The sequence below is a fragment of the Uranotaenia lowii genome, chromosome 3, assembly GCF_029784155.1.
Source record: "Uranotaenia lowii strain MFRU-FL chromosome 3, ASM2978415v1, whole genome shotgun sequence".
Lineage (NCBI taxonomy): Eukaryota > Metazoa > Arthropoda > Insecta > Diptera > Culicidae > Uranotaenia > Uranotaenia lowii.
In genome coordinates, this window is record NC_073693.1 from 47,590,388 (window position 1) to 47,604,967 (window position 14,580).

Sequence of the window (14,580 nt, forward strand, 5' to 3'; positions counted from 1 at the left end):
AGAATTCCGTTTGCGGCCTTCCGGTCGGCCACAACAACGCGCAATTTGTTCGGACGTACTTTGGAAACACTGGTAACGGAGGGCCACCTAGCCAGATCTTTCGTGATCTGCACTAAATTTAATGGTTTTCCGTTAGTTTTGGGCCGGATGAAAACCACCCCCGGCCCAGAAGAGGATGAATTATCAGGATAAACTCGGAGTCGGGTTGTTTTTCCCGCAGCTGCAGATGGAGTAGCAATATCAACTGGCGGAGAAGGATGAGCATTCGAAGAACCAGCTACAGCTGAATCCTCCAGATGCTCCTCATCCTCATAGATGATTTGCTCACCATCCACCTCTGGCGGGTCCGACCCCCCGCCTTCGCTCATATTTCATGAAAATAAAAGCGAAGCTCAATTTGATCGAAATATATAATAGAGAAAAAATAGAATTAGAAATAGAGAAAAGTAAGAAAAGTATAACAAACTTGATTTTTGTTTTGATTGGCTCCTTCAGTGGTGATCCCAACCACGTGGTCCTTCTTCGAAGATGGCTGCCACGTCAAGTCTCGGCTCGAGCAAGAACGACCAGATTGATGATGATGATGAGTCAAACAATGGCGGCGGCCCTCGTGGTGACCAGTTGAGGGCAGTCAGCTAGCCAGAAAAAAAAACCTTTTTTTTTTTTTTTTGACCAACACTATAATAGCACCACTTTGGCGAGCTGGGGTCTGCCTTTGGCAGAAAAACGTATAGCGCGGTACAAAACACCGTATTAAACGCCCGAACGGAACGAAACACCCGGATATATTGGACGAAATCTCGAAACGCGACTGTTCACTATGAGCGATACGAGACGAATGATCACTGTCTTGATCACGTCGAAGATCCGATCCACAAGGCTATGCCCAGGAGCCACGTGGACTTCCGGAGAAAAATTGGACATCGCCAACCAGTCCAGCAACTTCGCGGGACCATATTCCGGACGAGAAGTAACGAAGGCCATTTTTCCCACCCGACACATCCGGTCGTTTCTTGCAGCCACCGGGTGGACCCATTCGGACCTGAATTGAAACCGTTCAGGGCCTAGCGACAATTCGATTCCAGACATTCCTGCAAATCTCAAAAAGAAACCGTTTTGAATGCTCAGAAGAATTACAAAACTGCCTGCAGATCATAGGAGAAAAACGTTTTGATCCTACAAGTTATTTTGACAGTTGTTTACCTGAGCTGTTTTAAATTCAGGGCGAAATGTCCCGGCCATAGGAGAAAATATAAAGTGTGTACACACTAATGTGTTACTACAACTAAGATTACTTTTATCCCGTATCACAGAAAAACTGCTCAAATCTTACGAAACTCGAATGTGAACTCTCCCGAATCTCGGGACGCTTCATTTCTCCTGACATCCGAGAAAAACTTGCTAAGAGAGCACAGGGACCTGAAGCATCCCCGGGAATTCAGAACAGTGTTCTCCAGAATCACGGAGACCTCATTCTTGTCAAATTTTCACTTGCTCTCCTGTATAAAAAAAAAACAAAAGGTTTTTCTTTCTTTCTTTCTCATTTATGTATTAAAATAAACAGCTTTATTGTTGAATGGAAGTGTTTGTTTTGTTAAATTGAGGTTATTCCGTAAATGTGGCCTGCAGAGAACGACTCTTCATCATTTGCAACCGGAACCAGGTTCTGGTGAAAGCGCAACCTAATCAACAAGAATTCCCTTGAAAAGGTTTCATAGAAGCTTAATTAGCTCTCGTTTCTGTCTGAAGATGACACAGACATTTAAGTTTTTAAAGCTACTTTGAAGTTCGTTCAGGTGCCTGAACAGAATGCTATTCAGCTTCTAAGAGAATGTCAAAAAACTTCTACGCGCCGAAAAAAATTCCGGTTGACGGATTGCTCTGACTACCAAGATGACAGATTGCTAGGTTGCCGGTCTATCATGGCCTATCTCATTGATTTGAATTATATTGTTTCGATTACAAAAACTACTTACGCCCAGAGAATTGAACCGCTGCTCTCTAGGTTCCAATGAAATTCACCAGTCTCTCGACCAATCCAGCAATAGTTCATTGCCACTGTAATAATTAGTAGGGGAGAGTGGGGTAACGTGGGCCACTTTGAATATCTCAGCTGTGTGTTGAGATAAAAATCTCAATAAAACTGTCATCGTCGTCGCTTTGCGTAAGCATGTTTTTCTTTATGTTGTTAACTTATGTACGTATCACATGCTTCTTTTATTGAACTAGCCTAGAAAAATGCACTTATGTACATAATTAAACAAGCACTCGCAAAGTTGCATGCGTGGGAGACCTAAAGTACATAACAAAAATATGATCATACTCATATGATCTTAATTTTGACATGTTCTTTGACATGAAAAAGGATTTTTTGATGAAACATCAATAAGTAACACTAACGCAACCAATTTGCAAAACATTGCTTGTGGGGAATCGTGGGCCAATTTTTGTGGGTATCTTAGGCCACCTTTATTTTAACGTTTTTATACAAATTCAGAACTTAAAATACGTTATAACTATCTGTAAAGTTTACTTAAGCCAAATGAAGAGTTATGAAAAATGTTTTGTCCATCTTTTCTAATGCGATAGAGACAAACATAAATCATATATAAGGAATTTTGCAGAAACGTTCGCGATCCAGGTTTTAGGAACTATTCGATCATAAACAACTCTCTTTTTTATTTCCTCTTCTGAAATCGCATTAAAATAAAAAAAAATAAATAATGAAATTTCAGATTTGGGTCAACTTATAAACTTTGCATGTTATCTAGTCAATTTGGATTTGGTGGCCCACGTTTCCCCCACAGTTTTCCAAAATCCAAAATAAAATACTTTTTTCAAACAGTCAGAACTTGGGAAATTAATGTAATTAAAAAATAATAATAATGTCTAAAGATACATTAAAAATGTAGAAAACTTTTCCATTTATTTTTCTCTTTTTATCTTTTATAATAAAAAAGTTATGAAACAAGGAAAAAAAGTGGCCCATGATACCCCTTTCTCCCCTACATTTTGATTTGGTTTTTTTTTTAATCTCTCAATTTGTTTTCTTGCTAGCGAGATATGAAAATTCCTAGAATTAGGGCCGGTCACAGTGAAGTTTTTTAAAAATTGATATCTAAATATGCTATGATTTTCAAGATTGATTTAAAAATTATAATTAAATCAATCATTTAACTTCACAATCTTTAAATACAACTTTTGTGAGTGATTGTTTTGTTTTCGAGCATCGGATAATTCGTAAGAACATGCGGGGAAAAGTCGGGAAATCGGAAATTGCAATTTAGTGGGCTCCGTGTTAGCTCATAGAACTCTAGAAACAGGTTATCTGAAGCCACCAAAGTAAATTTGAGCTCTTATACCTCAAAAAACAACGGAAAGTGATTTGTCATCTACCAAAAAAAAACGATCGGCCTGTCGTAACCGATCACAATTTTTCATAAATCGGCCAAGCCCAGCCACTCTATCGAGCCGCCATTTTCTCTTTTCAAACTTTTCCTTTCCGTATTCCTTCATATCAACTACAGTCAAAGAACGTCCGTGCATCAATACAACCTTTTACCAACTGACTAGACGAGCCGATTAACGACGTCATTTCCTACACTCAGAGGAAATCTTATTATAAATTTCATAAGATGCATCTTATGAACCACTTTTTTGCGTCCAAACTAATTTTTCATAAGAGTCTTATGAAATTCTTTTAATTTTCGAACGATGTTCTTATGAAAAATAGAAGAAACGGCATTGTGAAAAAACGATGAACACATTCATTCATAGCATCAGTTTTTTTTTTCATCATCTAACAGTACGAAGCAATCGCCAGTTCATAATTATTATAGTTTTCCTTCAAAGTTAAATGTTATTGTTATCTCCGGAATGGTAAGTTCGATTTGATGTTTTTGGTGTGAACGTTGAATATATTAGTAAACTAAAATACATTATTTGTTTACTTTTCAGCAAGCTGATCGGCAAAAAAAAACTTTGATGGAGCCGTCTGTTGATGCGCTGCTGATGGTGACCATGAAGGATTTAATTTTAAACAAATTTGGCAAACAATAAAGTGAATGTTTTCAGCATGAAATATCGTGAATTTTTCTTATTAGAAAGTGATTTACTGTTTCCATAAGAATCTCTTATGAAAAGCAACAACCTCTCATTGAAGTAGGAGTTCATCTTCAGAATTCATTCGCGTCATAAGACAATCTTATGAATTTCATTAATTTTTCTTATGGCGCCACTTCATAAGAGAATCTTATGGCATACATAATAGTTTTTTTCTGAGTGTATGCGTTCATGGATGAACTTCTTAAGTTCTCAATGAGAACCCTGTCAGGAAGGTTTGCTCAATCGGGCCGATTACAAAACAGAGATGCCAGCACTCGAATTCTAGCGCATTAGAATTCGATCTATTATCGGCTCGATTTCCATCCGCCTGTTCGATTGCTCGAAAACCGACGATATTTTTTGCAGTGCTGCTATGAACAAAACGAAACACGAGCAGTTTTCAATTGCAGCAATCTGGGCGCGTGTTTCGTTTTGGTGCGTGATTGTTGTGTTGTGAATGTTTCCGCTGTTTTTGTTCAGAAACATTTTGAGCGCTGTAGTAAAAAAAAACCATTGTCCGGCGATAATTTAATAATAAGCAAGGTATGTTAAGATTGATTGAATTCTAAACAATCAAGTTTTATTTACATATATAATTTTCTAACCCATTATCGTCCCCACAGTAAACATCGGCTCATGCAAACAAAGCTTCCAAGGAAATGTCCCGTGGGTAAAAGCTTTGGTGGAATTTCATCCGGACCCACTCAGAGGTGGTCGCTTCACTTGGATGACTTTTAATTATTTTTTGGCGTGATACTTAAAAGTGGAAAGCAAGGTAAGTACCGATGTAAAAAAAAATTTCTTTTTCAAGATTAAAATTTTAATTCTTGTTGATCCAATCTAGATTCGAATTTTGAAAATGTTTGATTGATTGCATTTGAATATCCTCTGAACCGATCATTTTCATCGGTTAAGGTCGCGGTACACCTCAGGTGAAAATGAAAAATCTTATTTTGTCAAAAACTCAAAAAAGTGACACATATTGGCTTAGTAACATGGTGGAATCGTTGGGGAATAGTTAAAAGCTGAATTTCGAACCGGTCTCAGAGTTCCCCAGCAACACCCAGGCCAGCATGCAAAAGTAAAATTATTTGAATTTCTATGTTCAGCGGTTTTTTTTTTTTTTTTCAAATAGATCAAATGAAGTTATATTTTCCGATCGTAAAATTTTACCATAAAAATAATTAATGATTTTGCCTTCTCAGATCTCTTGCGCTTGCAGTTCCATGATGTTAACGTATGAAGTCGTATGGGGTATATGGTCGACTTTGCCGGTCCATCATTTTAATGCAAAAAAAACGCGCACAACAGAAGAAGAGAAAATCAAACATAAAACTGGCCCCGTTTCCGTTTGGTAAGTTCTTATTTACTATTAACCATTAAGGAACAATTAAAAAAAAACACCCCCTAACTATTTCCAGTGAAGCTGTTTTCATTAGTGGTTGCACTAAGCAATAGCTAATGCCTTCTTCAGCAGTCTCGCCAAACTGGAAAAGCGGTGAACTTGACGGTAATCCCGGTGGATTAGAACAAAGTCTTCGTGAATCCTCCACTTCCAGCCGACATAATGGGAAGTTCAACACCGTCACTCAACTATTAGCTTAAAAGCAGCAAAAACTGTTGGTGTCAGCAGCAACTGCAACAGCAGTATCAGCATCGGTTTTTCACCTGCTGCGTCGTCGAAACCTTCGGTGGCCGGATCCAATTTCGGGTCGACTATGCGAGACCGCGCCCCCACAATCTGCAACAATAGGCTGTGCTAAATCCTAAGTTCAGACAATAGGTACAAACAGTCTTACTCCCGTTCGATGTGATCATAGAATGAAAGCTACAGATTTAGAGGAATACTAGAGCTGAGAACGAGTTGCTGGGTATGAGGACGATAACAGGTAATCAAAGCTCTTGTAATAATATTTTTTGCTATTTATTACATTATTTCAGTATTTGTCCTAAAGCTATTTTTTTAGTGAAGTGCAGCAGTTGTAATTGGATCCACTAGATGCAACATAATAAAAGGGGCGCTAAGACGGACGAATGCTGTGGTCCTGTGTGTATTCATTGTATACCGTGGATTCCTCGCAATGCATGTGAAGACGTTTTTGGCTCAGGAGATTGCCATCGATGCCAGTATCAATCTGCAGGATAATTGCACATAAAAAAGAATCGTCCGTTCAACATGACTTTTTTTAACTCATCGCTTTTGGGATTTCTACAAACAGCTAAATCGGACGATGTCGATTCGATGATGGACGTAAAAGAGCGAAAGGTTACTTATAATGGTAAGTTTTCCAATTTTTTTTATTTATTATTTTCGATAGATTTTTTTTATAATCAAAAGATCAATACCAAAATTTTTTTTGTCAATTTAAATTCAACTAAGAGGATCAGGATGCAACATGAAAAACACAGATTCAGATTACTTATTCATTAAATTAGCTCTGAGAACCATAGTCAGAATCAGAGAAATGATAATTATCAATAATCTTTTTAACTCAGGCGTATAATCAAGAGTAAAAATTTAAAAATTAAAACTTAAAAATATAACTTTGAATTAACGATTAGCTATTTCAGTTATTCTTATGCTTTATATTGAAACTTTTTAAATACATGTACTCCTAATTTTTCGGAGTTCGACCAGACCGAAATGAACGCTAATAGCATTGAGCTTTACGCAATAGTAAATAGTAAGCAAGTATTGCAATAGTAAATAGTAAGCAAGTATTGCAATAGTAAATAGTAAGCAAGTATTGCAATAGTAAAAAGTAAGCAAGTATTGAAAAAGTTAGCTTGAGCTTTACGTACAACTATTTTCTTGTACAGACAAACACTATAAATTCAAATAAGTGCAATTAGTAGTTCATAATCCTAGAAGTTTTTTCAGGTCAATCAAACTCGCTGTTTTGATCTAGCAGCGACTGTTGTATCAATTTTCTTATGGTGCTTAGTCCAGCCTGGTCGAATCTCGACCAATTATGCTTAGATGGGTTATGATAAACCTATAAATAGGTATCATGATTATGAATCTAGTTTAAAAAAAACATTGAGTCATTCTTAAGAATTGAGAAATTTTTCGTAGGTATTTGAGAATTATTTTTTTTTTATTAAGTACCTGTTCTACTTTTTTAAATTAAGCACAAACATTCAAAATAACAAGCACCAATGAGCTTAACCAAAACCTACTAAAGGGAAAAAATGAACTTAAAATGAAAAAAATCTAACAAAAAAATTAACTTCAATTTTTTTCAAATCAAATTTTTAAATCAAGTTATCGATTTTGTAATTATTTTACATCTTATCTAATTTTCCAGGTTTACCGAACTCTTTGACTCCGAAGTTTGTCCCAACCAAGCAGCTGTTGCTGATGACTATGAGTTCGATTACGTAGGTAATTTTTAAATAATTCGTTTTGATCATAGATCATCTATTCATTCTATTCTATTCATTCCAGCTTTGTAGAGATTAGCTAAAGGAATTCTAGTAATTTGATGACAGCTCCAGATGATGTTGAAGTAAATAAATAACGATTTTCCACTTTCACTGACGAGTTGTTACCTTGTCGCGATAGCGATGCCACAGACACGGTCAGTGAATGCATTCGTCGAGAAAGTGGGTGAAACTATATTTGGGCCCAGTCATAGCTTCCCTACCGATCACCCACCGTACAATTAATAGCTCTGGTATGGATGTCCTTCACGTGCCTACATCGTAGCCTCCACCGCTTGGTCGGTCCAGTGGTATGTTCAATTTATGCATCAACAATTGCTATTCAAATTTAGTATTTTTTTTTTCATTTACAGAAAAAGATGCATGCACTATACTTTTGTCGGAAGATGAATCCCTCAAAAAGGGTTTTGGCACAAAAAACTAAACCCACATTTCGATTCGATCACCCGGGAGTTTTTTTAGTTGCCATAAGCAATGATACTAATCTGCAGAATGATTCTGGTAGCCATTTTTATAGCCGTAACTTTTAACATGCAACGTCAAAGATGTAAATGCGAGGAAAATACATTAAGAAAAATTCAATAAAATAAATTTGAAGATGATTTACCGTGATTTACCATCGAAATAAACCTCCGGTGGTACAGAACAAGGTCATCAACAAAAAAGCCCAGTAGCAACAGCAACAGAAGCATCAAAGCTAGCCCAAAACTTTGATTACGGAGGTGTTGAAAAACTAGTATCTTGTCAACCAATTTCGTAAATTGAGTCTACCATTTCCGAAAATTTCGGAGGGTACGAAACCGCAGCTAGACCAAGTATATCAACTACTTCAATCAATATTCCTCCGTATTTTCTCGGATAATGATGAAGTTGTGAAAAAATCGGGATCTCAACCTACTAGGAAAACAAGTTCGACTGCTACCACTGCATGTGCTATAACAACAATTAGTGGTATGAATAAGGTTTAGCAATTGCTTCGGTAGCTTTAACTTTGCTCGAAATCAAGCAAAGCAAAAGCCCAAAGCATTTGCTTAGTTTGGTATGAATAAACGTTTGCTTAGCAGATGTGTACTAAAGTCTTAGAACATAGCTTTTGCTTCGAAAAAAAGAGCTATCCAACCAGCAGAATCTGAAATTTTTTAAAGTAAAATAAAAGAAGACGATCAAAAAATTGAAAAGTACGGCTAAAATAGCCATGAAATCGACGGTGCGGGTGATGGGTGTAAGAACGATCGGAAAAAATTAAGTCAATACATGCTTGTATGTTGATGTTTAAAGAAAATTGAATATTGTCAAACAAAAAATGGCCTAGCTTTTTAACATTTATCATAAGCTCTCCCACACGTTTTCGGATCGGGATAATCCGATATATAAAAAAATAGGCAATAGGCGCGCATCTTAACTTAGATGCTTTTTTTTAATCTTTGAATTATAAAAAAATCATATAAATTTGGGAGATCTGAATTATGTTTTAAATTATTACAACTTTCTTCCAACTTCAAGCCGATTGGGACTTCTTCCACTGTAGCCGGATTTTTTTTAATTTGAAATATTTACTAATTGATTTGTTTTGTTTCATCTTAGACGAATCATTTCATACAACGACAGGAATATGAAAAAAGTTGGGTTATCACTTCGACTGTTCTTTATCTATGTTGAACATGCCTTTTTAAATAGTATTGAAGTGTAATATTGCTAATTTTATGAATTCATGACGTTGTTGAAGAATTTGTTTATTGGAAAAGTCTGCTACCAAGCATGCTTAGAAAATAAAGTAATTGCTCGGAGATTTCTCAAGCGATTGCTTCAGATTTGGGCTTTATTCATACCGAACTAGCTTGTTCTAAAAGTAAAAGCTCCTGACTGAGAAAACAGCTGTCAGAAAAAAACTTTATTCATATCAACCGAAGCAATTGCTTTCTGCGACTGCTCGAATGCTCGATTTAGTTTAGCAAAAGCAATTGCTACACTCAGAAATAAATAAAATATCAAACAGTTATTTTTTAAGTATTTTCACGTTTCTCCCTCTTTACGCACAAGGATATTTCTCATGGTGTAATTACTGGGATATTTCTCACTGAGAAATATTTCCTGCGATTAAAATTTATGCATTGAGAAATGGACAACAGAGACATCTGGTGGTCGTAAAAATAATTAAACGGTGGTTATAGCAGTCCTATGAGTAATTATTGCACCAAAATGAAAATTTTTCGGAACAAATAAAAATACAGAGATGAAAAGATTTACAATGTTCTTTATTTGCACGAATTACACGAATCGGAAGATCTGGCCAATTTTGCTCGTCTCGGACATCGATCCAACGTATCAAACTGCCACAAAGGTCTTTCAACGGCGACAGTCCGGTTTTGGCGCGTTTGATGTTTCATTCCTTCTCCCGATAAAAGTTTCAAAAATCTTTGAATGTGAACTGAAAAAGAACAAGGAGGAATTAAATTTTTAATTTTTCCCTTTCAACGGGAACTTGTTGAGAACATTTTTAGTGATGCAACGAATGATAATTGATACTTTTTGAACATATAGGTAATGTTATCGAAATCAAAAGTTAACAAAACTTGACTAACCTCGCAGTTGCTTAGTTACAGCGCTTCCAAGCTGACCCTCAACCCAATCCATGATCGCTGTTCACAAATTCAAATGCCAGCAATATAGGAAATTCAAAAAGAAAAATCGCATGAAAAATAGGAAAAATAGCACTTATATTGGTGAAAACACTCACCCGCTGCTACGAAATTCCGATAATTCCAAAGTTAAAAAGTAAACAAATGAAAACACCAGCCCAAGAAAAAAGAAGAAAATGACAGCTGAAATGTTTCGGTGATAAAATTTATGCACCGGATGATTTTTCAATATGAAATGTTTCCAGTGCATAAAAAATAATTATCGCGGCAGTACTTTTTAATGACTGGAGAAATTAATCATCTAGAAATCACTGGATAAATAGATAAAAAATATTTTAGTATTTTATTTATTTCTGAGTGTAGGGGTTTTTCATACCACCTAATTGGTGCACCAACGTTCAGCTCCGGAACGATGACTGGTAATTTGAGTGATTCTATTTAAGATCAGTATTGGTCAGTGAGATCATCGAAAGGAATTTTATTGAACAAGTTTTTTTTAATGTTATGTAAGTTAAACGACATGCTATCTATTAATCGATGTCATATTCGTTTTTCTTTCATTTCAGTTTCAGTCAACAGAAAAAAATTTTACGGGCAACGTTCGGCTGCATCAATTCGATGGGTTCCAGATTGAAAAGCGGGACAAGTATTCACATGAGATGAAACTGCCAATATAAACGTACCAACCAAATCATTAAAATCGTCGAGTGTTTCAACAGCATCAGACAAACAGATACCGCGGCCTGCCTAACCTACACTATGAAGCACACAAGAAAAAAGTTCGACCTAAATTCCTTGGCTGTGTACTCTGAAGGTAGTTATGATAAGTAATGGAAGAGAAAGAGAAATTGACGAACCATCAGATCTTACTATTGCTAGAATAGAAATCAGGACATTGATGCCTGTCAATATTAATATTGTTCAATATTGACGCCAATAATGTGTTCTCACAATTTGTCATTATAATGTTTGTTAATATTTAATAGACATCTCATACAAAATATGAAAAACAAATAGAAAAATCCATTAATTTGAGAAAATTAGGTAAAGTCGGAGTGCTATCGATTTGGCCGACGAAGAATCGAATAAAGAGAAATTCTGGTGCTCCTTTTTACGTGAAGACTTTTTTGAAACGTTTTTGTTAACATTTTTATCTTTATTTTTAATCTTTCAGATTCTATCGAAATATTCACAAACTGCTCTTCGAAGGCCCCATTCTAAAAGAACTCTAGGTAGATTGTATGGAATATATATTTTTTACCACTCCCAACAATGAATAGAGCAAATTAATTTAAAAAAAAGGAAACCCAGTAGCGCCACGACCAATGAAGAGCCGTCATCTGGTGCTGGAAACGGTTCCGACGCAGTCATTCCCTCAGTGGTTGCATCAACAATTTCCGGTATAGAATACATTTCCCTACCAGCCGTTCAGCCATCATCGATTAATATGAAATTTTCTATTGCAGTTCCGAAGGCCACCACCATTCCTTCCATCCCACCAGGAATGTTCGCCCAACACATCGTATCAGCCGCTGCTTATACCTCTTCTTGTGCCATTACCGATTAAGAAGCGGAAGATGGTGACGACGATTATGCATCGTTTCCAGCGAATATGATCTTCGGTCAGTCAAAATGGGCGATGAAGATTAGAATCAGGTGTTCTGTGGCCGTTCAAAGTTGTTCAGGACGACAAACAGTTTAAGAGGCCTCGGCGAGTTGAAATTTTGTGTAGCAAAACTGATCCAAGCAAATTTCGAATTGTCATGCGAGGCGAACAGATGCACAAAATTGCTGCCAACCATTCGATTGAATAAGCTTGCGCCAAACATCGCAATGTTTTATAGTCGAAGAGGCAGCAAACGAATGTATTAGAAGAACAAAAACTAAAAAATAAACTAATGAAATAAAAATCTAGCTTTTTGTAACAAAACCGAAAAACCTAAATGAATGGCAACAATGCTAATTGGCCCAGAAACGGTTCGAAAAACCGTTCTGTTTCGGTCCGAAATCGGTCCTTTTTTACAGATGGATGCTATGGCAATCGGCCCAGAATCGGTTCGAAAAATCGTTCGGATTCGGTCCGAAATCGGTTCTTTTTTTCGGATAGAGGCTATGGCAATCGACCCAGAATCGGTTCGAAAATTCGTTCGGTTTCGGTCCGATATCGGTCCTTTTTTCGGATGGACGCTATGGCAATCGGCCCAGAAACGGTTCGAAAACCATTAGGTTTCGGTCCGAAAACGGTTCGCTTGTTTTGACATTTGATCTGCTCGAACTGGTTGAAAAAACTTATCGTCGTCCGAAAAAGTGTTTCATTTTCGCACGATTTTCTACTAAACTCGGCCCGATTTCTTATACGATTTCGGACCGATCGAGCAGATGAACGGACAAAAATCGGGCCGATTTCGGGCGATTTTTCCTGTCTGGGAAGTTTATCTCTCTTCCGTCTCCTGCGGCGTGAATGGTTTACACTGTAATATCACGTTCCGAATATTTACCAATCTTAATCTATGTTCCTACTATCGAAGTTATATTTATTATTTTATTATTATTTACCAATATTCTCTACATTCGCCCTCACCTCTACTGTATTTTGAATAAATTCCAAGATTTGAATAAGATGGCTTATGACCATTTTGATGAGTGAAAAAAAATCAATTATCAATTTCTTCATGAGAATAGTATCACATGTATACATGTAATATGATAAAGTTTCCATACAATTCTGAATGTTTTAATACAAATATTTCTCGTCGCAAATGATGATCATATAATTTATAATTTTTAGATATATTTTTAAAACTATTTTTATTTTTTTTTAACTGTTTATTAGAGCCTCATTATGCAATTACCGATAAAAAATATTTTGTTAAACATTTTCCTTTAACTTTCTGACCCGTTAATTATCGTTTGTTTTTTTTTTCAAACGTTCGTCAAATTGAACACTTCCCGACCAGTGAGTATGCATTCAATGTTGATTCATTAGAATCAAAAATCATCCATTACAAGATTCGGAACTCTTGCAGAAATCGACGGACAAAATCCAAAAGCGCCACCATCAAATGCTGCGGCAGAAATGCAACTATTCAGTAAACACGCTAAGAAAAAAAAACAATTTATATTACACTGTCGGAAATAACTACACAGCAAAAAAAAATGTAACGATGGAGGATGTAATTTCTGGGGATTACAGATTTCTGTTGCAATAATACATCTAAATGATGTATACAACTCGAATACGTTGTGAAGTGTAATATCACAACCTTCTATGTGATATCGCATAAAGTAGTCAATGTTTTCCTTTGTTGACATTCAAATTTGATTTCATTTCAAAAATTAAGAAACGGATTACGGACCTCAGCTGTATTTGTTTGGCTTGTAAGTACTACCAAAATTAATCAAAAATATAAGCAAACCCACAGCTTGAAAAATAATTTCATGATTTTTCATTTTTTAGGAAATTTGGCCCACATGGATCAGCGGTACAAAACATATTCTTTGTCTCCAAACAGCCGGGTATATCAAGACAATGTAAAATTAGGTACCTTTTGCGACTCAAGTTATGTGCAGGTATTTGATGTAATATCACACTACTTTTTTGCTGTGTAGCATTTTGAAGGTTCATTTGCACAACAAACACACTGAGATCTTTCTCTACGTGGTCTTGGCTCTCCAAAATTAGCACGGTTTTTCGGTATCAGAGTCGTCATTTGCGTGGATGTTTGGCAAACCCTAAACTAGGCTTGCCAGATACTTTTTGAAAAAAGCTGGACATTTCATGAAAAAAAAACCGGACACAGCCGAAAAAAGCGGGGCATTAAAGAAACTCTTAAAACGTTCGTCGCCACGGCTCCCATATTTGGGTGACGGGTGTATTTCCTGGGGGGGACCGTCACATCGAAAAGCGTGAGACGCTCTCTTACTTGATTGTACCGCTCAGCTTCGCCACACGATCCAAATATGGGAGTTCTCCCTCTTTGCTTTCTCTCTCTGAAAATTTCTTTGGGCCCGGATAGTAAAACTACCAAAATGAGCGTGGCGACGAACGTGTTAAAAAAGCTTAATTGTGTAACCAAACTTTTAAAACGTTTACCCCCAACCAAAGTTGTTCATAGAGAGTACACAAAGTTTTTCTTAACGCGGATTGATTTTGCTCAGTTTTTCTTACATGTGATATTAGTCGTCGTCGCGAATTTACACGTTATTTTAGAAAGAAAATGTTTCAAGTCGTACATGTAAACGGCGATATCGGATAAAAAACCTTGTATAAAAATAAGTTTGTTTGGTAATGTGTTTAAAAATTTGAAAACTCAATTGTTGAATGCGCAAAAACGAGTCAGGTTCTCAATTAAATTGAGTTCGTGGCATAGCATTTCTCCAAAAATTGGCGAAA

General features: G+C 36.4%; 3 long non-coding RNA genes across 6 annotated transcripts; 2 read left to right on the forward strand and 1 right to left on the reverse strand.

Annotated features, from left to right (window-relative positions):
• Positions 1-4,562: 4,562 nt before the first annotated feature.
• Positions 4,563-8,986, forward strand: LOC129754874 (uncharacterized). 2 transcript variants are annotated; one of them, XR_008739120.1, is made up of 9 exons: positions 4,563-4,647; positions 4,728-4,879; positions 4,949-5,185; positions 5,310-5,458; positions 5,526-5,993; positions 6,060-6,383; positions 7,413-7,489; positions 7,553-7,838; positions 7,902-8,986. It is a non-coding gene; the product is annotated as an uncharacterized LOC129754874 (long non-coding RNA). The 2 variants fall into 2 exon arrangements; XR_008739119.1 differs by lacking the exon at positions 4,949-5,185 and having other exon boundaries at positions 7,902-8,980.
• A 786-nt stretch (positions 8,987-9,772) lies between these two features.
• On the reverse strand, positions 9,773-10,344 carry LOC129754875 (uncharacterized). Its single transcript, XR_008739121.1, has 3 exons — positions 10,286-10,344; positions 10,131-10,187; positions 9,773-9,976 (listed from the first exon to the last, which is right to left on the reverse strand). It is a non-coding gene; the product is annotated as an uncharacterized LOC129754875 (long non-coding RNA).
• A 225-nt stretch (positions 10,345-10,569) lies between these two features.
• Positions 10,570-12,571, forward strand: LOC129756836 (uncharacterized). Of its 3 annotated transcripts, none has more exons than XR_008739542.1 (3): positions 10,570-10,606; positions 10,754-11,587; positions 11,654-12,571. It is a non-coding gene; the product is annotated as an uncharacterized LOC129756836 (long non-coding RNA). The 3 variants fall into 3 exon arrangements; XR_008739541.1 differs by having other exon boundaries at positions 10,571-10,693; XR_008739540.1 differs by having other exon boundaries at positions 10,585-11,001; positions 11,362-11,587.
• Positions 12,572-14,580: the final 2,009 nt, after the last annotated feature.